The 26,626-nt window shown below is 38.9% G+C and overlaps 1 protein-coding gene across 8 annotated transcripts in view; it reads right to left on the bottom strand.

The window, feature by feature from the left end:
* BMPR1A (bone morphogenetic protein receptor type 1A) overlaps positions 1-26,626 on the bottom strand; it is a 171,036-nt gene that overhangs the window by 85,860 nt on the left and 58,550 nt on the right. For 4 of the 8 annotated variants that reach the window (XM_055093096.2, XM_034931037.3, XM_034931038.3 and 1 more), the window contains exon 2: positions 1-115. The exons of 1 other annotated variant lie outside the window; for it this stretch is intronic. The gene's annotated coding sequence lies outside the window, so the exon portion shown is untranslated. Of the gene's footprint in view, positions 116-15,605; positions 15,653-26,626 lie in introns of all 8 variants that reach the window. 3 more of the 8 variants (XM_063607783.1, XM_055093097.2, XM_034931039.3) reach the window with 1 other exon arrangement.

Below are 26,626 nucleotides of genomic sequence, written 5' to 3'. Positions count from 1 at the left end.
CTCCAAGATGTGGCTAGATAAAACTGTACTTCCGATTTTCTCCAAACAGCTTTGACCTATGCTTCCATCTCATGAATTCCAAGACAGTATTAAACTGATGCATATTTTCATAAGTCTGTTTAGAAAAAAAAAGAACTTATTTAAGACTTAGGGAACTTTGTCAGAATAATACATGTAGAAGCAACACTAGAAGCGTTTCGCATGTACAACTATACATTTTCAAAGTAAAGTCAATGAAAATTTCTACAGTTTTTACGAAATCTATCACTTTACCATTTTCCTCAATCTCTGCCCAAGCTTTACATTTGTAAAGTTAGTTCTGTGGGAACAGTACTTCCATATAAAATTCCTATGTTAGCTTAAGCTTTGAAGGAAAAAAAAAAAAACTCATCTCAATTTGAAAAAAAAAAAAGAACAGGAATAGCTAGAAGCAGCACCGAAATGTACAATTCTACAATATTCAGATTCCTACTTAGACAAAAATATATTGGACCACCTAGCTAATATCACTTTTTTCTACTTTTGTATTACAAAGTCTAATAACCAGTTTTAATTTCAGCCACACTTCTACCTAGAACATTAGGACTTGTGAGGTTGAAAAATTAATTGCACTGGTTGGTCTATGCCTGTGGAATAGGTCTAAACTACCGTATATTAGTACTGCCATTAACACCTTACCCTTTAAGGGGCAAGCATTCATAAATCTAAAAGATAGAACTATTAAAGCTTAAATTATTATTATTATTATTTTTGAGACAAGGTCTCGCTCTGTCGCCCAGGCTGGAGTGCAGTAGCGCCATCTCGGCTCACTGCAACTTCCACCTCCTGGGTTCAAGTCATAAAAAAATTTCTAAAGGTATGTCTGCTGTTTACTTTGCGATCTTAAAAATAATTTCATTCAATCTTTTAACGGAAACTTCAAATAGCAAAGTATTCTGTTTCGTATTTTAAAAACTGTATGAACGTTGCCTATGCCCCATTGCAAGGTCAAATACCTTGTCTTCAAGTCCATTTAGAAGTATCACACTGAGGTTTAGCAGTCTTGGCAATAATGACTAAATTCATGTAAACTAGGGCAACCTGAAACGGTCTAGCATATCAGGTAGCAGTCTTTCTTAAAGACAAGAGTCTCCGCTCAGCAGACAGGCTGCTGTATCTTTCATGGTCCGGCTAAAGACAGCCTGACCCTGAATGCAATTAGTAATGCTTTGTCTGCATTCAGGAGCCTTTCAGTCTTCTCAATGCACTAGTTACCTACAACTTAGCCAGGTCTCTAACATTTTTCAGAGTCCTCATATGACTATAAAACTCTCAGGCTGTCGCTCAGAGAAATGAGGGAAGGCAAAAATAAAGAGTTGGTGTTCAGTGTTCTTCTGAGATGCTCATAATCTTTAATTTCCCTTTTACTAATCAAGAAAAGAAATGCACTGTTTCCATTTTAGAAATGGCATAAAGAGATTTTCCTCCAAAGCCATTCTTTGCCAACTACTCCATTCTTCCCTAAGGGTGTGGGAGAGAGAGCAGGCAATCACTGTATTAAACAAAGTTCAAATGAATTTATCCCCATAAAAGTAAAAACAGTCCATCAAAGTGTCTGTTTCAAAAATACATGGCCTGGCCAGGTGCAGTGGCTCATGCCTGTAATCCCAGCACTTTGGGAGGCTGAGGTGGGTGGATCACTTGAGGTCAGGAGTTCGAGACCAGCCTGATCTCACACACACACACACACACACACACACACACACACACACACACACACACACACACACACAGCCTGATTCTAATTCTGCCAGATATTTCCAATGTATCATTATAAAATTACCATGTAAACTACTTACCAACTATTGTTTATTACAGCACCATTTACTAAAACATTGTTTCCTTGGCTAAAAGTTTTAGGCTTCAGGCTAAATCTAAAGTTTAAAAAATAGCGAATAACATAACCAAAAGAGCTTTCAAACATCCCATCTTCAAAAGTCCAAAACCCCAGATGATCTGTTCTTCCCTGTTTTCCCACATGTACAAACACTTAACATAAACTTCAGAAAACCTTTTCTTCTTTTTCTTTTTTGAGACAGGCTCTGGCTCCATTACCCAGGCTGGCGTATAGTGGCACAATCACAGCTCACTGCAGCCTCCACCTCCTGGGCTCAAATAATCCTCTGGCCTCAGCCTCCCGAGTAGCTGGGACTACAGGTACATACCACCATGCCCAGCTAATTTTTATATTTTTTGTAGACATGGGGTTTTGCCGTGTTGCCCAGGCTGGTCTTGAATTCCTGGGCTTAAGGAATCCTCCCACCTCAGCCTCCTGAGTAGCTGGGACTACAGGTGAACACTACCATGCCGGGTTAATTTTTATATTTTTTGTAGAGACAGGGTCTCGTCATGTCGGCCAGCCTGATTTCGAACTCCTGACCTCAAGTGATCCGCCTGCCTCGGCCTCCCAAAGTGCTTAGATTACAGGCATGAGCCACTGTGCCCAGCCCAGAAAACGTTTCCTAAAGACTGAATTTAAGACTAGCTAGTCCCGCACATGTATCCCAGAACTTAATAAAATAAAATAGACCAGCCAAGGAAAATCAAGTAAGATTTGACTTCATTACTCAGAGGTAAACAAAAGACACAGGAAAGGATATGCTCCACAGTATAGCTCTGCAAGTCACATTGTACACACTGGAAGTTGTGTGAATAAAGTAAAGGTTAGGACCTTTGCAATATAGTGCTATAGTCCTATGAGCACAGATCTATAAATATGTATACACATAAAAATAAGATGTACATGAGCAAAATGTTCCAAACAACTTTAATCACTTAGCTTACTGGGTAATTTACCACAGGCTTTTAACACTATAAACTTGTGGTTCAACAACCACCAGGGGTGTTAGTCAAAACAAAACGCTAAGTAAGTACAAGTCATTTTTTCAAAGATTTTGTGTCTGAAATTTCTAAGCCTATTAGTTGTAGAAAACACATTAAAAAGAAGGCAGTTCTTTAAAAAACATATGCAAGCTTCTTAATGACATGGAAAAAATGAAAATCAAACATTTCTAAATATATTCTAACATTCATAACTTAGAGCTAACATCAAAATTTCTTCAACATTAATAATTATTTGCAAACAAACACAAAAAGTTCATTTTAATCCCACATTTCCCTTACAAAACATCTTTTCTTGTCATCAGAATGTACGCATCCATCTTGGTTTTCAAAATTATTAAAATGGTTAAATCTTAAACCAACAAGATACTTTAAAGCTCACTACCCATGCAGAATCCAAGGACAAGCACTGATTATGGATATCATAACAGTTATCTATAAGGTTTCAGAATGTCACCCACTGATTTCTATTATTAGTAAGATTTGCTTTACAGAAAAGAATAGTGTAAATATTCTTTTACTCAATCTAGGCCAAAACACCTTTTTTTTTTTTTTTTTTTTTTTTTTGATACAGAGTCTTGCTTGTCACCCAGGCTGGAGTACAGTGGCACGATCTCGGCTCACTGCAACCTCTGCCTCCTGGGTTCAAGCCATTCTCCTGCCTCAGCCTCCCCAGTAGCTGGGATTAACCATGCCCAGCTAATTTTTGTATTTTAGTAGAGATGTGGTTTCACCATGTTGGCCAGGCTGGTCTTGAACTCCTGGCCTCATGATCCGCCCGCCTCAGCCTCCCAAAGTGCTGGGATTACAGGCGTGAGCCACCACTCCTGGACACTTGTTTGTTTTTTTTCTGTTTTGTTTTTTTTTTCTGTTTTTTTTTTTTTCTTTTTTTCTTTTTAAAGACAGGGTCTCACTCTGTCACTCAGGCTGGAGTGCAGTGGCACGGTCATGGCTCACAGCAGCCTTGACCTTCCAGGCTCTAAGGATCCTCCTGCTTTAGCCTCCCAAGTAGCCAGCAAGTACGGCCATGCCCTAAGCCAAAATTTAAGATTAACTTTGAGCTTGTACCAGATATCAAGATGTAATGGAATTCTTAGAATTCGGTGGAATCAACAACACTGATAGCACATTTTTTCCTTCGGCTACTCCAAATCCCCTCTTCCCTATCATTTCTCCTCCCTTCTCAGCACCCAGAAAAAGCACCCCATGCACTGTACAAATACTGCAAACACTATAGCTGCATTCATAGGACCATTAAAAAAAAAAAGAGCCAAATTACAAAACAATCTATATTTTACAAACATTTCAGTTGGGTTCTTAAGCTAAAGATATTACTGTTTACTTTGGTACGATAACTAGAAAACGCAAACATTATGCTCCAGAAAAACATAATGTGGTTTTAGCTGTAAATAACTCAAATGAACAGTTACTTTAGGCTAGTATACCATGCACCCCTATAATAAACATGTAACCACCTAACTAGAAAGGGAGGGTCAACTCATGAATGGGTTGTGTTCTAAATTTCCAAAACTTCATTTATAAATTGAATATAAGGTTGATTTTGAAACTCAAGATGCCTTTACTCATAAAACCAAACATATAAACAGTTGTACTAAATCCATAGTCCAAAAGAACTTTAGTGTACAAATCTATCATAGCACTCTTCTGTTTAAGCTTGTATCTATGTCAAACTACAAGGTTCTTATTCATTTCTGTATCCTAGAATCCAGCATGACACAGTGTAGGATTTTGGCAAGTATTTGCTGTTGTGAAGTATTGAATAGTAACAACTCAATGATACAAAACTGGGTTGCATAGAAAATCTAACTTACCTGAACTACAGAAGAGACTCAAAAGGCAAGGGGAAAAGGCTTCTTCCAGAAGAGATAACAGAAAAAAATACTTGGGCTAGAAAGCTCTGGTCTGAACCAACTGTGACAATTTCCATTCCCCTTGCCAGTGGGTAGTCTGGTAACACATTCCTAATGCAATTCTGGCCAAGAAGACAAGAAAGTAAGTTTGCTAGGGAGCTTTTAGGAAAAGTTTTCTTGGCTGACCCAGGCAAAAACACATGCTCCCAGCCTTTTTGCATGCAATTCTGGGTTTGAATGTGTAAACAAGAACTGGACCATGAGGACAACCCAACAGATCAAGAACAGCAGCAGCATTAAAAGTTAGAAAGAACCTGGGTCCTTGGTGATGCTGTCATGCCTGAATGAATTAATCCTAGAATCATCTTAACGTGTATCTTTTCATATTAAATTCTTTTACTGTTTAAACAATTTGTCACAAGTAACTCAGCAGATAGGGTGACTTAGGAACAGATACATCATTTACTTCCATGAATTTAGTTGTTCCCTACACAATGTAAACTGCCCTAAATTTATACCTCAGCCCAGATCCTTCTTTTGAACTAGATACGTTTCCAAACACTCTATTAAATGTTTATTCCAGTGGCACATCAAGAGAATAAGATCAATATAAAAGCCATCAACCACCAGCACAAAATCTGTTTATGTACCGGCAGTCACTTTTTGGCTAATGGCAGCACCATTAGCCAAAAAGTGCCCAATTGCCGAAGTTTAAAATCTTGGGATCACAAGCCCCACCTCCCTCTGCTTCATCTATTATACTCAGGAGTTACTAAATGCTGCTCATTCCAGCTCTGATACACGTATCTTTAAAATGTCTCCCCATCTCTACACATATTGTCTGACGTAGGCTCTCATCTTTCATGTAGCTCACCTCCATTCTTACCTCTATTCATTGGACTCATGTCTCTAAAATATAACTATGCTTCATGAAACGATTATAAACACCCTGTCATTAGGAAGATGCAAGTTAAAACTACAATGAGATACACTATACAGCCATTAGAATGGCCATAATCAAAAGACAATACCAAGTGTCGAGCATCTGGAGAAGCTGGAACCCTCATACATTGCTGACAGGACTGTAAAATGATGCAGTCACTTTGAGGAATAGTCTGTAAATTTTTTTTCTTTGTTCTTTTAGAGGTGAGGTCTCACTCTGTTGTCCAGGCTAGAGTGCAGTAGCCCAATCATGGCTCACTTCAGCCTTGACCTCTTGAGCTCAAGCAATCCTCCTGCCTCAGTCTCCCGAGTCACTGGGATTGTAAGCGTGAGCTACCATGCCCTAATTTCTTAAAGTTATATATAAACTTATCACAGGATCCAAAATTTCCTCTTCCCAAGAGAAATATGTGCCCACACAAAGATTTATCTACAGATGTTCATAGCAGCTTTGTTCATAATAACCAAAAACTGGAAACAATCCAAACATCCATCAATTGCTGAGCACATAAATTGTCATCACCACAGAATGGAATATCATTAGGCAGTAAAAAGGCACAAAATACTGATACACATTACAGCATACATGAGCCTCAAAGACACGCTAGATGAAAGAAGCCAATGTAAAAATACTGCATACTGTATGTTTCCAACACATAAATGTTTAGGAAAAGCAAATTTAGAGACAGAAAACAAGCAGTGGTTGCCTAGATGAGGAGGTAGAAGGCAGTGATTGTGGGAGGTGATAAAGTGTTCTAAAACAGTGACAGCACAAAAATTTACTAAAGTTAAAAAATTTAAGTGTGCCTACATTTTTTTCAATGATTTTTTTTTTTTTTTTTTTTAGACGGAGTTTCGCTCTTGTCGCCCAGGCTGGAGTGCAATGGCACGAACTCAGCTCACCACAACCTCTGCCTCCCGGGTTCAAGCAATTCTCCTGCCTCAGCCTCCCAAGTAGCTGGGACTACAGGCATGTGCCATCACACTCAGCTAACTTTTGTATTTTTAGTAGAGACAGGGTTTCACCATCTTGGCCAGGCTCATCTCGAATTCCTGACCTCATGATCCAACCGCCTAGGCCTCCCAGAGTGCTGGGATTACAGGTATGAGCCACCGCGCCCGGCCTTTTTCAATGATTTCTAATTATGTACAAAATGAAGTCCAAATTCTTTAGAAGGGCATTCACAGACTGCTATAATCTGTTTTCAATCTATTTAACGTAACCTGCCTTACCTTCTGCTACAGTTCGTTCCACAGGATTCTAGAAATAACACATTGTGCACTTATCACAGTGAACCATGATTACCTACTTATAGGTATATCATCTTTACAAAAAACTCGAGTATAGCCATAGCATTTTACTAGTGCTTGTGTCCCTAGTGTCTGATACACAGTACAGTGCCTGGCCTATAGGAGGTAATCAATACACTTCTAAATAAGTTAATGACAAATGGCATTGAAGAGAAAAATCCAAAAGTAGGTAAAATGAGCTATGCACCAAAAAGACACTTGTACAAGGATGATTAGTGTCACTATTTTTTTGTTTGAGACAGGGTCTTGCTCTGTCACCCAAGCTGGAGCGCAGTGGTGTAATCCTAATTCCCTGTAGCCTCCACCTACTGGACTCATGTGATCCTCCCACCTCAGCCTCCAAAGTAGCTGGGACTACAGGCAAGTGCCACCAAGCCTGGATAACTTTTTGTTTGTTTGTTCGTTTGTAGAAATAAGGTCTCTCTATGTTGCCCAGGCAGGTCTCAAATTCCTGGGCTCAAGTGATCCTTCTGCCTTGGCTTCCCAGAGTGCTGGGATTATAGGCATAAACCACTGTGCCTGGTGCCACTGTTATATAAAAAAGAAAAACAAGAAGTTACCCAATGTCGTCTAAATGCTTATTAGAATAGGATCAATTAAGCAGTCACATTAAACACTACATAGTCATTTAAAATAATGAGATATATATCTTATCTATTTATATAGACATAAAAAGACATCCCAAATATCGAAGAAAAAAACTATAAAATAAGTTAATCCTCCATTATTTAAAAAAGAAAACAAAACCGTACACACAAGTACTCGCATGCGTACATCTGTGCATCGTGTATAAGGAAGGTGCAGGGCTGAAGGGTACACATGCAGCTGTACTGATGCAGACGAAGAAGTGAAAACAACCTTAATTGCCGATCAGCTGACAAATGGCTAAACAAAATGTGGTCTTATCCATGCAGTGGAACGTTATTCAACCATAAAAATAAACGAAGCCATAAAAAGAACTGGTTCATGATACAACAGGGATGAGGCCTGAATATATGCTAAGTGAAAGAAGCCAGACATATGATTCCACTTATAGGAAATATTCAGAATAGGCAATTTCACAGAGACTGAGAGTAGATTCGTGGCCGTCTGGGGCTGGAGAGTGGGGAATGGGGAATGACACCAAAAATATGATCCATGAAAGAAAAAAAAACACGATAAACTGAACTTCCACAAAATTAAAAATGTTTGCTCTACAAAAGACCTGTTTAAGAAGGCAAAAAAATGAGGTACAGGCTAGGAAAATATATTTGCTAACAATATATGTGATAAAAGCCTCATCTAGGATATATAAAGAAATCTCAAAGCTCAACAATTGAAAAAAATTTCAACTAGAAAATGGGCAAGAAATATAAAGACATTTTATTGAAGAGGATATATAGACGGCAAATACGCGCAGGAAAAGATATGGTCAACATTACTAGACATCAGGGAAACGCAAACCAAACTATGCTGCACACCTACTGGCACAGCTAAAATAAAAAAATAGTGACACCACCAAATGTGGACACGAATGTGAAGAAACTGGATCTCTCATACACTGCCAGTGAGCATGTAAAATGGCACAGCTACTTACAGGTAAGCCACCAACTGCACACCCCTGGGCTCTGGCAAAGATTCTTTGCTTGGCCAAATGAGCCAGGCTCCTGAACTTTTCTCCCAGGCCTATCTGTGTACTTCCTTGTAAATTCCTGTTTTAGCAAAGAACCCTGCTAAGCCAGATTAGCAAACCTCCCGTCAAGGTATCTGATTACCCTCTTCTTCTTCTGCCACCCTCCAGCTGATGTCTGATCACCTTGGCCTGTCTTCAGCAAGAAAGAATCCTGTTACGGTCAGTTTAGGCAGAAACCCCTTACACCTGACATTTCCTCTTGAGAATTTTCCATCCACTGGCCCTCAACCAGCTCCTTGGCTACAAATTCCCACTTCCCCATGCTACATCCAGCACTGAGGCCACGCTCTCTCCCCACCCACTGTAAGACACTATTGTAGTGGTCCCTACACTTACAGGGATGATCCTGAATAATGTCTTCCTTCCCATGCTTTAACAAGTATCACTGAATAATTTTTTTTTCTTTAACAGCACCTCTCCCAAAGAAATAAAAATTTATGTCCACACAAAAAACTGAACATGAATGTTCATAGCTGCTTTACTGTTAAAAGCCAAAAACTAGGGAAAGAGATTATCTTTCAAAATGTGAATGGTTAAACAAACCATGGAATCCTATTCAGCAATAAAAAGGAAAGAACTGTTGATTCACACAACTTGGATAGATCTCAAGGAATTGCGCCAAGTGAAAATAAGCTAATTTTAAAAGGTCACATACTATGTGATTCCATTTATTAATATCCTCGAAATGTCAACATCATAGAGATGAAAAGCAGATTACTGGCTGCCATGGGGCAGGTGTGTGCAGCACAAGGGAGAGCTTGGTGGTGGCAGCATTTGTGTCTTGATGCCACAGTGGTTCACAAATCAACTACATATATGTTTAAACAGCACAGCACTAAACACACAAAATGTACCAATGTCAATTTCTAGTTTAATGCTGTGCTGTGGGTAGTAAGAAGTTACCATTAAGGGAAAGGTGAAAGGCACAAGGGACCTCTCCTTACTATTTTTTGCAATTTCCTGTAAACCTAGTTATTTCAAATTAAAAATTTTAAAGAACCTACTTTGAATAGTAAAATAACTGTTCAAGGACTATACGAGATATATTATTTCTTTGAAATTATCTTTCTTTTATGTAGGTGTGAGTGTATATACATATGTGTGTACATACAAGTTTATTTTTTGGAGAGCAAAGAAGAAAAAAATCACTACAAAATTTCAATTCTGCCAAGGTTTCTAGTTTCCTAGAAACAAAACAGCAGTCCCAGGTCAACTTCTGGGTGCTCAGTCTGAAGTTGGGAAAGGGCCCTTTACCTCCGTATCCCTCCTGTTCTGGCTCCGTGAAGGTGTGGCAATTCCGAGGGGAATGCCAATCTGTGGCACCCGCAACAGACTGAACCCCAGATAATCACCCAGCTCTATGTTCTTTTGCAATTTATCCTTCCCAACAATGAAGCATAAAAACACTTGCACATTCTCATTCTTGCTCTACAACTTACGAACCTAACAAGACATTTAAATTTTTTGATAACACCCTCTTTCCTTTTCCAAGTAAATCCAATTCGGCCAGTAGAGAAATTATTGTATAGATATATTTTTTCTACAGAGCTTTTGAGAAATTATCAATAGACCATTTGTTTTATTAGCTAATAGGTAAATGTCCCATGGAACAAGCTTCCTAGAATAATTTCACCACATAAAACAGTTAAATTTCTACTGTTAATTCAGGAATTATCAGAGAGTGATTCTAGATTGCTAAGGGTTCACCAGATCTGCTAAACTCAGCATGATTACACTCTCTCAACACATAAAGAAATTCAGAATTGACATTATGAATACCAGAGTTATGCTACAATACAGTGAAATCATCAGGGACTATTAATACATGCTGCTACTTGTTTCAGATCTAAATAATCACAAAAGAGTGTTGTGGTTTTTTACTTACTGGCTTATTTGTTTTAGCTTGCACCCGTCTTTCCTTTACGTTTTTTCCCCTTTGTGAACCGCTACCTGGAATGCACACTTGCTAATAACAGCATCACCCTCTACCCACTTCTCCTTTATGTCATCCCTGGAAAACAGCAAACTAGCTTAATGTAGTTCTGTGGTTCAAGGTCTATAAAAACAAAAAGGCTGCATATGACGGATGGCCTGAGACTGAAGATAAAAAAACTGAACACATCTTCTATTACGATCAAGTAATCATTGTACCATGATACTGCAATTTTTTCCTTGAGACAGAGTCTCACTCTGTCACCCAGGCTAGAGTGCAGTGGCACGATTTCGGCTCACTGCAACCTCCACCTCCCTAGGTCCAGTGATTCTCCTGCCTCAGCCTCCCAAGTGGCTGGGATTACAGGCACGTGTCACCACGCCCGGCTAATTTTTTTATTTTTAGTAGAAATGCGGTTTCACCATATTGGCCAAGCTGGTCTCGAACTCCTGATCTTGTGATCCGCCCTCTTTGGCCTCCCAAAGTGCTGGGATTATAGGTGTAAGCCACCGTGCCCGGCCTGCAACTTTTTTCTTTAAAGGCCGCTTTAAGGAGAAGGGAGAGATGACATACCTGAATGAGTCAACCTAGGAAAAAACAAAGATGGGTGGAGCTAAAAAAGTAAACACATCTCAAATGCCTACTTAACATTTCTAACTAAATAGGCTAAAACTCAAAACAAATGAAATGTTAACTCACTAACTCACTAACTCACTTGTCCATCCTGTCACAAACTTGCTCCTCTTGAACTCATCTGGCTTATTCCACAACTGTGTAAAAGAAGACATTCTGCCATACCTAGTAAAGCTGATGGTGTATACACCCAAGACTCAACAATCCAGGTCTATGCATATAACCTAGAGAACCTTTTGTACTTAGCTACCATGAGCCACGCAAAAGAATATTTAAAGCAGTATTTTTTCCATACCAAAAACTAGGTGAAACCGAGGTGTCAAGCAGCAGTAAAATGGACTGTGGTATATTCATAAAATATTCCATATTCCAGTAATTTGGAATATTATATCAAATAGTGAAAAATTAATGAACCTCGGCTAAGAATGTCAACATAAATGACATCTCAAAATTGTAATATAAATAAAAAAATCAAGCCCAAGAAGAATATATACAGAATAATTCCATATGTATAAAGCTCAAAAACAGGAAAAGCTTAAAAAAAAAAAGTATGTTAAAGGGACAACACAAATGTGGTAAAACTTAAGAAAAAACTAAGGGAATGACATCAAATTTAGGAGGATGGTTACCTCTGGGAAGGGAGGAATAATTGTCTTGAGGGATGAAGGAGTTCAAAGTTGCTGTTACATTTCTCAAGATAGAAGTTTGGACCAGATTTATTCATGTATTGTTATTATTATTTAAAATGGATATATACATTATAGATAGATAGAAAGATAAGTAGATAGATCCTTGTAAGATTAAACCTATCTAAAGCAGACATGGTTAAATGTTAATATTTTAACAATTTAAAAAAAATTTAAATCTATGCCCACATTACATAAATGTCTATTACTTTATGTAATGTACATAAATGTCTATTATAGCACTTTCTATAATTTTGGAATACAACATACTAAGAAAATTAAGAGTAAATTACAAAATTCTATTTTGAAATTTAAAGACACAATATCACAAATCTTTAACAGAAGTATATTAAAACAAATACTAAACTATTATACAGCGGAAAAAACAACATGTAAAAAAAATTACTTCTCTTAATGTAATATAATGGAAAATTAATGCCATCTATATAGTATATTCATTCCAAAATATTCTTATTTTAATCTAGGCATGAAATATAACCAGCAAATTGTGGGACTGCTTATATAAGAAAAGGAAAAATATGATGAGATTTCATAAAAGACCACTGCCGGGTGGTAGATGGAGGTGGGGTAGTGGCTTATCCTAAAGTAAAGGAAACTAAAGAAATATGACAGCCAAAAGCGGGTGTGTGTGTGTGTGTGTGTGTGTGTGTGTGTGCGCGCGTGTGTTTCCTTGATTGGTTTCTGGATCAAATATAGATCTATTTAGCTCTCTATAGATATTTTTTCCCTTGGTTTCTGGATCAAAAATTAAAACATCTATAAAGAACTGTTCTGGGGAAGAAAATAAATGAAATGTAAATAGGGATCACATGTTAGATAATATTGTATTAATACTATATCTCTTAAGTATGATAATGTAACTCTTCAGGAAGACAACCTTGCTCTTAGGATACACGTGCTAAAATGTTTAGAAGTTAAATGTCAAGATGTTTGCAGCTTACTTTCAAATGGCTCAGGGGAATAAAAAAAGTATATATGTCTTTATAAACAGAGAAAGCAAATGAGGCAAACGTTAGCAAGTGAGCCACTGAGTTAGTGAAAGACACAAGGGTGTTCACTATTCATTCAACTTTTCTATCGATTAATAAATTTTTAACAATTTGCAAATGTATGCATTTCATTCTTTAGTTATGGGTAGTAAATCTACCACAAAGTTTAATAAACAGTGTTAGTATGACAGAGCTTATTAAGATCAAATATTAACATATTTACAAGCAAGTCCCAAAGATCTTTCCTCCATCGGTAATTTTAAAACTTTTTTTCTGGAAATTGTGAATTACAAGTTGAATGAAAGGCCAGGCACGATGGCTCACACCTGTAATCCCAGTACTTTGGGCGACTGAAGTAGGAGGATCACTTCAGCCCATGAGTTCAAGACCAGTGTGGGCAACATAGCAAGACCATATTTCCACAAAAAAATGTTAATTTAGCCAAGTATGGTGGCACGTGCCTGCAGTCCCAATTACTCAGGAGGCTGAGGTGGGAGGATCACTTGAGCCTGGGAAGTTGAGGCTGCAGTAAACCATGATTGCATCACTATACTCTAGCCTGGGCAGCAGGGCAAGACCCTGTCACACACACACACACACACACACAAAGTTGAATGAAAAATTAATTTTTTGCTTAAAAGGTCAAAAGATTATGTCTGTGCTTCAGAAACAATATCATAAGCAATTTGAGGGCAAGGATGTTTATTTTGGCAATTCAATTATACTATATATAATTCACAAAGACTATTTTACACTGCTAAAATAGATAAAACCATACTAATACATTAGAGTGGGATTTCTTGGCTGGGTGCTGGTGGCTAACCCTGTAATCCTAGCACTTTCAGAGGCTGAGGTGGGAGGATCGCTTGAGCCCAGGAGGTTGAGGCTGCAGTGAGCAATGATCACGCCATTGCACTCCAGCCTAGGAAACAGAGTGAGTCCCTGTCTTAAAACAAACAAACAAACAAAAAGCAAGGAAAAAAAAAGAAGAATGTCATTTCTAAATGTCCTATTATTTCTAATATATTTAGAAAATTACATTTCTAAATGTCCTATTAATAGTGTACGTTAAAATTTATTTCTCAAAATAGATTTATTTCCTAATGATGCATACTCTAAGATTATATTTACAATATTTTTCAGGATTGCTAAGCAGGTAGTAAGGGTGGAATCAATTCCTTTATGTGGACAAAGTTTCCTGAAAAACTAATTACATTTCATAGAAAATGATAACCACCGGTCACCTTAAGGATGTATGGGTTATGTCAGAATTTAGTCCAATTAAACTGTCATGTAATACTTGACTTAATTATTTACTAAAAACTTAAAATTATCTTCATAAAAAACCCAATTGTCACCCACCCAGTATGTGTGCATCAATAAACTAACAAAATTCTAGAAGTTACAGAAAATAAAATTATTTTCAATTAAGAGCACCCATGTAAAATCCATCCCTTGTACACGAATATGCCAACTAGTGATTTCAAAACAGGAGAAATAAGTCTAGCAATATTTCCTCCAAAGGGCCAGGTGTGGGACAGCGCTGCTCCATGTCCGTGGGTGGATAAACACACAGGGAAGAAAGTTTTAGATGGGAAGCCTACATTTAAGTTCTCATCTCTGTGTGATGAGAGGCAGGTAGTTAATTACCGTACAGCACTGTCTTTTAAATCCGTGAGTCACATGCCTAAGGGAGGGGCCTGGATGCAGGATGAGCAGCAACTAGGGCAATCAAGGAAGGTTTCAAAAGGAAGCAACAACAGGTTCTGAGGAGCTGCAGACAGGCAATTAGCAGCAACTACTACCCCAACACAATGCACATAATCCAACAGCCAAATAGGGACTGCCCACCTTCTTGCAAAAACACAGCATGTACCTTTGGGACTAAGTTTGTGAGGCTAGGTATGTTTGAATTTCAGAGATATTCTATTATCGACAGACAAGTGAGACTGAAAGAAACACACAAACACACAAACACACACACACACACACACACACACACACACACACACAACCCTTGGTAATATTTCCAGGGGCCATTAAAGCAAATTTTAAAACATTTAAGACATAGTTCCCTGCCTGCAAGAAACATGTAATCAATATGAGGAGCCAAGACATAAAGATATTCAAATTTAAATAATGGTAACAGATGATACTGCAAATGTCATACCACCACAAATGATGATTAACCGAAGAGCACTAACGTTTACTGCTTCACAGGTGGGAAGTAATTTAAGGTGGCCTTCCAAGGATCTGCAGGATTTGATACTATGCAAGGAGGGAGTAGTGCAAGTTCACACGAGCATTCCACAGGGAGGGTCAGGGAGGATACTTTGTGGCTGGTCATGGCCCCATGGAGGGTCTGGATTCTATGGTTGTGAAGCAGGATCACCAATGTATGGTCTGACCCAGATGATAAATATACAGCTGCCCTAAGGCCCATGCCCACAGCACACACAACTGCTCATTTTAGTTCTCCTTCCAACCAAGCATTAAAGACCTCATAGTGCTTTTCCATACAGAATCCTCAGCAGCCAAGATGTCAGGATGTTTGAAATGCATCTACCATTCTTTAGGAAGTAAAGAGAAGAACACAAAGATAAGAAAGAGCATGGGCTCTGTAGCCAGACTGAATACCAAGGTTAGAATCCTGGCTCCACCACTTACCTGTTGTAATCCTTTGACCAAGTTGTTTAACCTCCTCCGTACCCAATCTGTAAAATGAGGATCAAAGGAGTTAATATAGGTATGGCACTTAGAACAGTGCCAGGCAGACAGTAAGCACTAAGTGTAAGCTACTATTATTGTTCTCTATCAACAGGAAACCAACTGTATTTTCAGAGAGTAATTAGAAGTTTATACAGGAGAATAATACAAGCAGCTGTATTAAAAGCTTGCTGGATACAGAAAACACTGTGAATCACTGGTAGAAACACCTTCCATTATTTAATAACATTGCCTAATAATAGCATCAAACACTTGCTGGTTGATTTAAGAACAAAATTATGGCAATAATATTTACCGAGTTCCATTTATCAAACATTTACTATGTGCCGGTTACTGTGCTAAATTCTATACATTTATTATCTTGCTTAATCCTTAAAATAAGCCTATGAGCCAGATACCACTAGTAATCCCATATTACAGATAAGAAAACTGAAGCTCAGGCCGGCACAGTGGCTCGCATCTATAATCCCAGCCCTCTGGGAGGCTGAGGCGGGCCTATCACCTGAGGTCAGGAGTTCGAGACCAGCCTGGCCAACATGGTGAAACTCCATCTCTACTAAAAATACAAAAATTAGCCAAGCATGGTGGCCTGTAATCCCAGCTACTTGGGAGGCTGAGGCAAAGAATCACTTGAACCCAGGAGGCAGAGGTTGCAGTGAGCCGAGATCGCGCCACTGCACTCCAGCCTGGGTGACAGAGTAAGACTCTGCCTCAAAATAAAAATAAAAATAAAAATAAAAACAGGGGAAAAAAAAAGAAAACTGAAGCTCATAGTGATTAAGTAACCTTCTCAAAGTCACACAGTTAATACATGGTAGATTTGGGATTTAAACCCAGATCAGCCAGACTCTAAACATTGTACTTTTAATCCTAATGCCATACGTTTTCTTCCCAAATCCTGAACCAATTGCACATGACTGTGATAATGGTTGTACAGATCCGTGAGTATACTAAAAACCATTGAAGTGTGTGCCCTTAAAATAATTGTATGGTATGTGAATTATATCTTAATAAAGCTGTTTCAAACCATTAACAAAAAATAGTAAAATCAGGATACAGGGTCCTTGGGGTTTTACTCATACACAGACTGGGACTAGAATAAAAAGGAAAATTGAATTCATTTTGGATAGAAAAATGAGTATTTTTCAAATGGAAAGATTTAGAACCTGTATATAAATACATGACACATGCTAAAGTTGGACCTAAATAATGAATAAAATGTAGATCAAGAAATATCTGTGAGGCCAGGCATGCTGGCTCGGGTCTGTAATCCCAGCAATTTGGGAGGCCGAGGTGGGTGGATCGCTTGAGCCCACGAGTTTGAGACCAGCCTGGGAACATGCAGTTCGAGACCAGCCTAGGAACGTGGTAAAACCCCTCTCTACAAAAAATACAAAAATTAGCTGGGTGTGGTGGTGCGTGCCTGCTGTCCCAGCTACTCAGGAGGCTGAAGTGAGAGGACCACTTGAGCCTGGGAGGTCCAGACTGCAGTGAGCCATGATTGTGTCACTGCACTCCAGCCTGCACAGAGCGAAGAACCCGTCTCAAGAAACAAAAGGAGGGAGGAAGGAGAAGAGAGGGGGAGGGGGGAGAAAAAAGAAACATCTGTGGGTAATGATGATGTCACAGTGATCCCCTTATCATCAAGTCAACGTTTTGGCAAGAGAGAGGTAACAACATGATCATATTGTTATTCACTTTTAGCAAGGGAGCAGCACAAAATGTGGGCAATAGCATAAAGTTTTTTGGAAAAATGTAATGAAGTTAATGGTCTCCTGTACAGCCTTGGGAGGTATAAATGCAGCCTCTCTAGAGAGCAACTTAGCAATGAGCATGATGTACCCACTAGCCCAGCAATCCTACTAATAAAAATCCACATTTAAAAAAAATCATGTTGTGCACCCAGATTTAGTGACACGTATGGTCTTACAACACGCTTAATGACGGCAGAACAAGCAAAAACAAAAATAATGTAAATTATAGTACAGTCAGACAATATTGTTAACAACAGCTGATGTTTATTAAGTGCCAAGAATTATTTCTATGTGTTAGCTCACTTAATACTTACAGCAACCCTAGAAGTTAGTAAGAATGTTATAACTATTTTCAAGATGAGGAAACTAAAACCCAGAGGAGTAACTTCCTTCAGGTCACACTGCAGCAGTAACTGAAGCCAGGATTTGAACCAAGGCAGTCTCAACACCGCCACTTTGTGTAACTACAAACGTTATGCCACATGAGAATAAGTACTTGGAAATATACTCACAATATATTAAGATAGAAAAAATCAGATCACAAAATAACCATGTGATCCTTTTCCGTTTAATGCATTTAAAAAGAGAGCGATGGAAATGACATGCCCTAGAGCTTAACAATAGGTACTGCTGGTATTACAGTTGATAATTGTCTTCTTTATACTTTTCCATATTTTCCAAATTTTCCACTGCAGGATGATTTTTTAACATGACCTTTTTTAAAAAAATAAGTGAAAAGATGATTATTATTTAAAACACTGCAAAAAAGGACAAGTAACAAAAACCATGGAACCAGCAGTTAAATCTGCTATTGGGGTTGCTGATTCCAGAGAAGTGGTAGATGCCAACCAGGCAGTGGCCAGTAAGAAGTATATGAAACAGTGACAGGTGCTAAACAGGCATCAACTAGCATCCCGAGAAGTCCGGGGGGAGGGCAAGGAGCACGGTACATAGCTCTGAGGTAATGGCAGTATCAAGGGAAGGTTTTGCTGGTTTGTTTTGAACTTGAAGGAGATTTGATCAGTGTTACAATCGAACTAGAAACAGTCAAGGATGGAGAGATGGATAATGAGAGGGAGGTCTCAGACGATAAGGACTGAGCCTTAGAAAAAGGGAAAACTTCGTGTGAAACAGCCGAGAAGGAAGAAAAGAAGTCATACAGTGATCTTTGAGGTAGAGACAGAAAAAACTGACAGACTTTAATTTGGTACCCTCAAGCTTCTCTAAGAAAAAAAAAAAAAAAGATGTCATCTTCCAAACTAAAAAAAGGTGATTCTGGGTGCAGTGGCTCATGCCTGTAATCCCAACACTTTGGGAGGCCAAGGCAAGAGGATTGCTTAAACCCAGTAGTTTGAGACCAGCCATGGCAACGTGGCAAAACCCCATCTCTACCCAAAAATTTTTAAACAGTTAGCCAGGCATGGGGGCATAATCCTGTAGTCCCAGGTATTCAGGAGGCTGAGGTGAGAGGACCACTTGAGCCTGGGAGGTGGAGGCTGCAGACGAGCTATGATCACACCACTGCACTCCAGTCTGGGTGTCAGAAAGTTAGACCCTGTCTCAAACAAAACAAAACAAAAACTAAACTAAAAATGTGGTATTAGGTACAGGGTGAGAAGCAGGGTTAGTAGGAAAAGTGCTAGAAAGCAACTGGATTCACCTTTTGCCAGAGCTAGCAGAAACCATCAGCCTAATCATCAATTGACCACAACTTCTCCTCTGGACAATTCACATTACAGACATAAATAAGAGTATTGCAGTAAGTTGGAAAAATCGTTTATTATTCACAGTTAACATGTACATAAGCTATGCCACTCATAACTGAAGAACCCATGGGTATGCCTGGAGACTGTTACCCTACCGGTAATTCCAAGGATAACAACCACTACCACAATCCATGAGGCTGACGTGATAAGTGCCATTACTTTTAGATAAGATGCATAGGCAAAAGAAGCACTAGGCTTCAAGCATAAATTTCTAATTTGACAATAAAAACTAGTTTGCTATGAAAATTCAAGTTGTGGCCAGGCACGGTGGCTCACGCCTGTAATCCTAGCACTTGGGGAGGCCGAGGTGGGTGGATCACGAGGTCAGGAGATCAAGACCATCCTGGCCAAAATGATGAAACCCCATCTCTACTAAAAATACAAAAATTAGTTGGGCATGGTGGCGCGTGCCTGTACTCAGGAGGCTGAGGCAGGAGAATCGCTTGAGCCCAGGAGGCAGAGACTGCAGTGACCTGAGATCGCACCACTGCACTCCAGCCTGGGAGACAGAGCGAGACTCAAAAAGAAAAAAAAAAAAGAAAAAAAAGAAAATTCAAGTTGTAAAGATCTCAAATTCTGTATAATTGAAAAGTGTTCTAAGACAAGCCAATTGTTACAAAACATGGTATTTTTAACACACATACAGAGATCTCCAGAGATGTAAGTGGCTTTAAAAAATAAGTAGCAATAATAATAGTAATAATAATTAATAATAAATAAGTAGCCATTTCTTCATGTGTGAGGATACAGTCACGGAAATAAGAATGTAAGATACAGAGGTAAGAGCTGAGTACTGTTTAATACGTGGCTGGCTTCACTTGCATGCCCAATGCTTTACATGCATTACCCCATTTCATCCCCAAAACAATTCGGAGGCAGGAATTCTTCGTGTTCATTCAACGTATTTACTGACTGCTAGTTCTGTGTCCCAGGAACTAATCTAAACCTCAGCATACAGCAATGAACAACAACAAAAAAATCCAAAAAATCTTGCCTTCTTGGAAACTGTATCCTATTTCAGTGTCTGTCTTAACGGGCTTGAGTAATTTCTCTATGGAGTCAAATAAAGTGGGTGGCAGAGATGGAACTCCAATCCAGGTATGTCAGATCACAGGTACACAGTCTGAATCATTCAAACTATGATTCTAGCATATGTAACTGCTGCTCAATAGAGAGAAAAAATAACTTCTACATTTATCTGAGTTTCTCAATAATAAATAGTACTTATTTGAGAATTTTGAATATTTTGTTGTTTTGCTTATACTACTGCCCTCCCTATAGGAAATGACCTGTCAAGAAAAACTAGCACTAATCCTCAGTTAACGTTTCTTTCCATTCACTTTATAAATTTTAAAGCAAAAAATCCTGAGACAAAAGCAATCTGAAAGCCTCTTCATCTGCGCCCTAAAATTATTAACCAAAGAACTATTCATACTTCAGCAAACTTCAATCTTCAGTTAACATGTTTCTTTCCACTTAATAAATTTTAAAACAAAAAAACCTGAGCTAAAAGCAATCTGAAGACCTCTTCATCTGCTCCCTAAAATTATTAGCTGGCAGGACACGGTGGCTCACACCTGTAATCCCAGCCCTTTTGGAGGCCGAGGAGGGCAGATCACGAGGTCAGGAGTTCGAGACCAGCTTGGCCAACATGGGGAAACCCTGTCTCTACTAAAAGTACAAAAATTAGCCAGGCATGGTGGCAGGTGCCTGTAATCCTAGCTACTTAGGAGGCTGAGGCAGGAGAATCGTTTGAACCCGGGAAGCAGAGGTTGCAGTGAGCTGAGATCATGCCATTACACTCCAGCCTGGGCAACACGGTGAGACTCCGTCTCGAAAAAATATTAACCAAAGAACTATTCACACTTCAGCAAACTTCTTAAAATATTAGAGGAAACTCTGCTAGTACTTTGTTGAAGATTTTGGCATCAACGTTCCTAAGAAGTATTATCTGTAGTTTCCTTGTAGTATCTTTGTCTAACTTTGGTGTCAGTGTGATGTTGGCCTCATAGAATGAGTTGGAAAGGGTTCTCTTTCTCCAGTTTTTTTTGTTTTTGAAAACTTGAAGAATGGTAGTAGTTTTTCCTTAAATGTTTGGTAGAATTCACCAGTGAAGCCATCAGGTCCAGGGTTTTTCTTTTCTGTCAGGAGATTTTTGATTACTCATTCAATCTCCTCACTAGTTACAGGTCTATTCTGATATTCTGTTTCTTCATTATTTAGTCTTAGTAGGTTTTGTGTTTCTAGGAATCTGTCCATTTCATCCAGGTTATCCAATTTGTTGGCATTTGTTTACAGTACTCTTTTAGTTGCACATCCACGTTAATGGCAGCATTATTCACAACAGCCAAAATGTGAAAGTAACCCAAGTATCCATGGATGAATGAATGGATAAGCAAAATGTGGTATATGCATACAATGGAGTATTGTTCAGCCTTAAGAAGGAGGGAAATTCTGAGACATGCCACAACATAAACCTTGAAGACATTATGCTAAGTGAAATAAGCCAGCCACCAAAAAGAAAAATACTAAATGATGCCACTTATATGACGTACTTAGTAGTCAAGATCATAGAGACATCAGTAGAATCATGGTTGCCAAGGATGGGGAAAGGGAAGAAGGGAGAGTTGTTGTTTCAGCTTTACAAGATGAGTATAGTTTCAGCTTCACCAGATGAAAAGAGTATGGGAGATGGATGGTGGTGATGGTTGCACAACATTATGAATGTATTTAATACCACTGAACTATATACTTAAAAATGGTTAAAATGATAAATTTGGGGTATGTATATTTTACCTTGATTTTAAAAATTGGAAAAAAAAATTGTAGAAATGGGGATGGCTGGAGAAGAGCTTTATCGCAAAGACTCATTTTTTTCACTTGTACTTTCATTATCTGAATTATTTAATATGCAAACAGATCATTGATAATATGCACATAGACTCATATTATTATTCTCTTTCCCTTAACAAGTTAATTCCTGTTAGAATTTTCCACCAGTGTCTGGTGTATCTTGGGTGCTGTTCCCATAAAGAGTGGTTCGTCAACCCCAACTGGACCCTCTCTGCATGTAGGTGAGGCTTGTGAACTAGCAGGCTTTACTGCAGGGTAACTCCCGCTTGTGCAGATACGGAGAGCCTTAAATATCGGGCTCTGTTGATCTCTTTCCTGAAGCCATTCGATTTCTTAGAAAAGAGTCCTTCAGTCTCCTAGGTGAAGTGTATAACTCCAATTGTCAGTGCTCTGCAAACAAGTGGAAAAAGGACATGGACAGAAATTAAAGACAAGGAAGTGTATCTCCTGATCCAGTAGGTCGACTTTCGCTTAATCCCCATCTGTAGTGTACTCCTCTTCTGTACTCTCTTCAAATCTGGAGTTTCACTGATTCAGTTTCTCTAGACAATCAACTGCCCAGCTTTTGTCAAAATGAGGGAGGGGTACTGAATTACTAAGGTAGGGGTCAGTGCTGCGGATAATGCCACAAATGTGACCACGTGTATAATTTTAAATTTTCTAAGCAGCTTCATGAAAAAAACTAAAGAGAAAGCTGAAAATAATTTCAATACATCTTATTTAACCCAATGAATACAAGATGTTAATATGTAATTAATATAAAAATTATTAAGATATTTTACACCTTTTTTTCCAAATATAGTATTAAAGTTACAGCACATCTTAATTAGGACTAGCCACATTTCAAGTGCTCAATGGCCACATGTAGCCTAGTGGCTGCCATGTTAGATAGCACAGGTCTAAGTGATGCTGTGGTAACAACCCCAACATTTCAATGGCTTAGCACAACAGAAATTTATTTCTGCCTCGTGTAATATGTCCAACACGGGTATGCAGGGGCCATTTCCAGTTATTCAAAGAGCCAGGCTGACCACCTTGTTCCTGCATCAAATGAATCCTATGACCAGGGATATCCTAGGCAAGAAAGAGAGCAGAGCATCTTCATGGGCTTTTCACTATGCCAACTCAGAAGTAACACAACCTCCCTCAAAGTCCACTGGCCAGCATCAGTCACCTGATCCCATCTAACATCAAGGAGCAAAGGAATTAAATGTTCCCATCAGCCTGGGACTAAAGAAGACCTAGATGTGGACGAGCACTAAGAAGTCACTGCCACAGGCAGGCACTTGGCCGCGTGGGTGGGTGTGAGGCACAGGATCTCAGTCCTAGATTCCAGGGTATCGCTATTTCATATACAGATTTTTAAACCAGTGTTTAGCCTGAACTCTCATCTCCAGTTACAGATAAAACCAGTGCCTGCAACTCTCCAGCCTTGAGAGAGGTAAAGACTGATTTGCTTCTTCCATGTCCCTCTACAAGCCAAATAACAAACAAGTCTTCATTGGAACGAACAGTGGGCACATTTGAAGATGCAGATGGTGCAAAGGGCCTATAGCGTAAGGGTTGAAGTGGACAAGCCCTGATGAAGCCCTGATGAACTTGAAAATGACCAACCAGACCTCCCTGCTAGGAAACAGCCTCACTCACACAGAAAAAAAACTGCTGAAAATTAAAACAGAATTGAAGAGGAAAAGGTTCTCCAGAAACAAAGGAAAGAGGAGGCCCACATAAAAGTGAGGGGCACTAGTAGAAACAGGAGACCTCAAAGGCAATCTGTGTTTCATAACAGAAAAATAACTCTGTGAAATTAGAAATGCTATCCTGAGTCACTAGGCTTTCTTCCAAACATTCAGGAAAATGAACTTCCAATAAAACTGACCCATGGCAAAGTTTTCAGATCCAAATCTCATAGAAGTTATTATAAGAAAATGGGGAAGGGGCTAGGCATGGTAGCTCACGCCTGTAATCCCAGTACTTTGGGAGGCCGAGGCGGCAGACCACGAGGTCAGGAGTTCAAGACAAGCCTGGCCAATATGGTGAAACCCTGTCTCTACTAAAAATACAAAAATTAGCCGAGCATGGTGGCGCACACCTATAGTCCCAGCTACTCGGGAGGCTGAGGCAGAAGAATTGCCTGAACTCAGGAGGCAGAGGTTGTAGAGAGCCGAGATAGCACCACTGCGCTCCAGCCCAGGCGACAGAGTAAGACTCCGTCTCAAAAACAAAAAAACAAAAAAACAAAAAAACAGTGAAGGAATCGGGAACAAAACAACAAAACAACATCCTCCTTACAGACAAATACATCATGCTAGAAGGCCAGAAACACAAAGGAGATTAAAATTAGAACCTACTATTAGTATTTCAAAATGAGCTAAAAACATTAAGAAAATTATATAAAGCATGAAAAACAACATCAGAAGAAACTCAGAAATGTGAGAACATGACTCAGTAAGTAATTAGAAATTTAAAATTTTATTTGAGAAATGAAGAATAAAACCCAAGGAACACAAGAATGAATATTACAGATAATGCCTTCGAGAAATTGAAAGTAAGAAGGAAGATAATTCTAAAAACCAAAAACGAAATGATGAAATAATAGGATTCTAAAGAAAGCAACAAAAATTGTTCCTATTTCTTATATAACAGGAATCCCTGGAGAAAGCAAAAGCAGGAGAACAAGCAACACTAAAAACTGTAATCCAAGAAATTTTTGCCAAAATTAAGAAAAAAGAGCTAATGCAGCCCATACTCTCAGCATTGGGGAAGCGGAGGCGAGAGGATCACTTGAGCCCAGGAATTAGAGGCCAGCCTGGACAACATGCCAGGACACCAGAAAAAAATTAGAAACTACATATTTAAGGCACACATTGCATACTGGAAAATACTGGGCCAAAATAATCAATACCAAGATATAGTAAAATTGCAGGATTTTTAAGGAAAAAATAAACTTGAGCATCTAGGCAAAAACATCAAGTAATTTATAAGGGAAAAAAACTACATTAACAACAAACTTTCCAAAGCAACATATTATACCAGAAAATAAAATACTCAAGGAAGGAAAATGAAAGCCAAGAATTTTATGGCCAGTAGAACTTTCGAGTATAAACATTATACATATTATCAACATACAAAAACTCAGGGAATATTGTTCCCATAAGCCCTTCTAGAGATATCTACTAGAAAATGAGTTTGAGAGAACCCATGTAGATAGAGGGATACTGACATAGGAATAGAGGTGAGCGCTAAATAGTTACCTGTCGACTACACAGGGACGAAGAGGAACAGAATACAAGGGCGCATAATGGGTGTGCGTTCTAATGGCAACATGCCCTGGTGATATATGGAAGACAACTGCACAGGGAATGGGGGGAAATGGAGAGCACATGCAAAGAATGGTTTTAACTGGTTTCAACCCATGGTGGATATATTAGTATTGTTGTTTTGTAACTGTCAGAGACATAATATGTGACAAAATAAACGAGTAATTATCAAATATTCTACCACACCTATGTCCTTGAAAACCAGGATTCCGAGGGTAGTACCTCCCAGCACTATCCACTTAGAATTAGAAACGAAGACTAACTCAGTAGCAATAAGCATTAGAACACCCCAACAGTCCTGGCAGTGGTTTTGAAATACCATTTCCCACTGAAAAAAACCCAAGGCTTCTTGGAGATATTCCAGGTGTGAGGCAGAAATTGTAAAAGATGTTCCCGGAATGTCTCATTTTATAAGGTAGTGAGGGGACAAATCACAGACTATGAGTCACTTTAGAAGGACTCAGAAGCCTACCAGAAGAGGCTGCCCTTGGCCAAAAACGAACAATTTGAGCTTTAACAGGTGTAAGAATTACAATGGACTGAACCCCAACAAATGAGTTCGTAACAATTCAAAAAACAAAAAGGAAAGAAAATCACCTTCAGAGAAGACAGGGAACCAAATTCATTATTTTTAAAATTGTTACAATTCCAACTATATGACATTTCTGGAAACAGCAAAACTATGAAGACAGTAAAAAGATCAGTGCCAGGGGTTGAGAGGAGGGAGCGATAAATAGGCAGAAAGCACAGAGGATTTATAGGGCAGTGAAACTATTCTCTATGATACCATAATGGTGAATAGACATCACTCTGCATTTAATATATAATATAACCCATATAATGTACAACACCAAGAGTGAACCCTAATGAAGCCTAAAGACTTTGCGTAATAAGGACATGTCAACATAGGTTCATCAATTGGAAACAATGTGCCACTCTAGTGGGGGATGTTGACAGTGGGGCAGGCTATGTACATGTGGATCGGGGGGATATGGGAACTCTTTGTACTTCTTCAATTTTGCTGTGAACCTGAAAATGCTCTAAGAAACAGTCTGTTTTTAAAAACTGCCAGTAAAAGGAGAGAACAAGCATGTATCTTGTCTTTCCTATTCCCTGGAGAACTAAAAGGCATACAGCTCTGTAGGAATATGCTGGTAATCCCATTCCTAGGTACTTAGCTGGTGAAATGTAACCTATGTGCAAGCAAGAAATGTATACATGAATGTATAGAGCAGCTCTACTCATCATCGCCAAAAACTGGACACAAC

This window comes from Pan paniscus, chromosome 8, assembly GCF_029289425.2.
Source record: "Pan paniscus chromosome 8, NHGRI_mPanPan1-v2.0_pri, whole genome shotgun sequence".
Classification (NCBI taxonomy): domain Eukaryota; kingdom Metazoa; phylum Chordata; class Mammalia; order Primates; family Hominidae; genus Pan; species Pan paniscus.
This window is presented reverse-complemented; position numbering and strand designations above follow the sequence as displayed.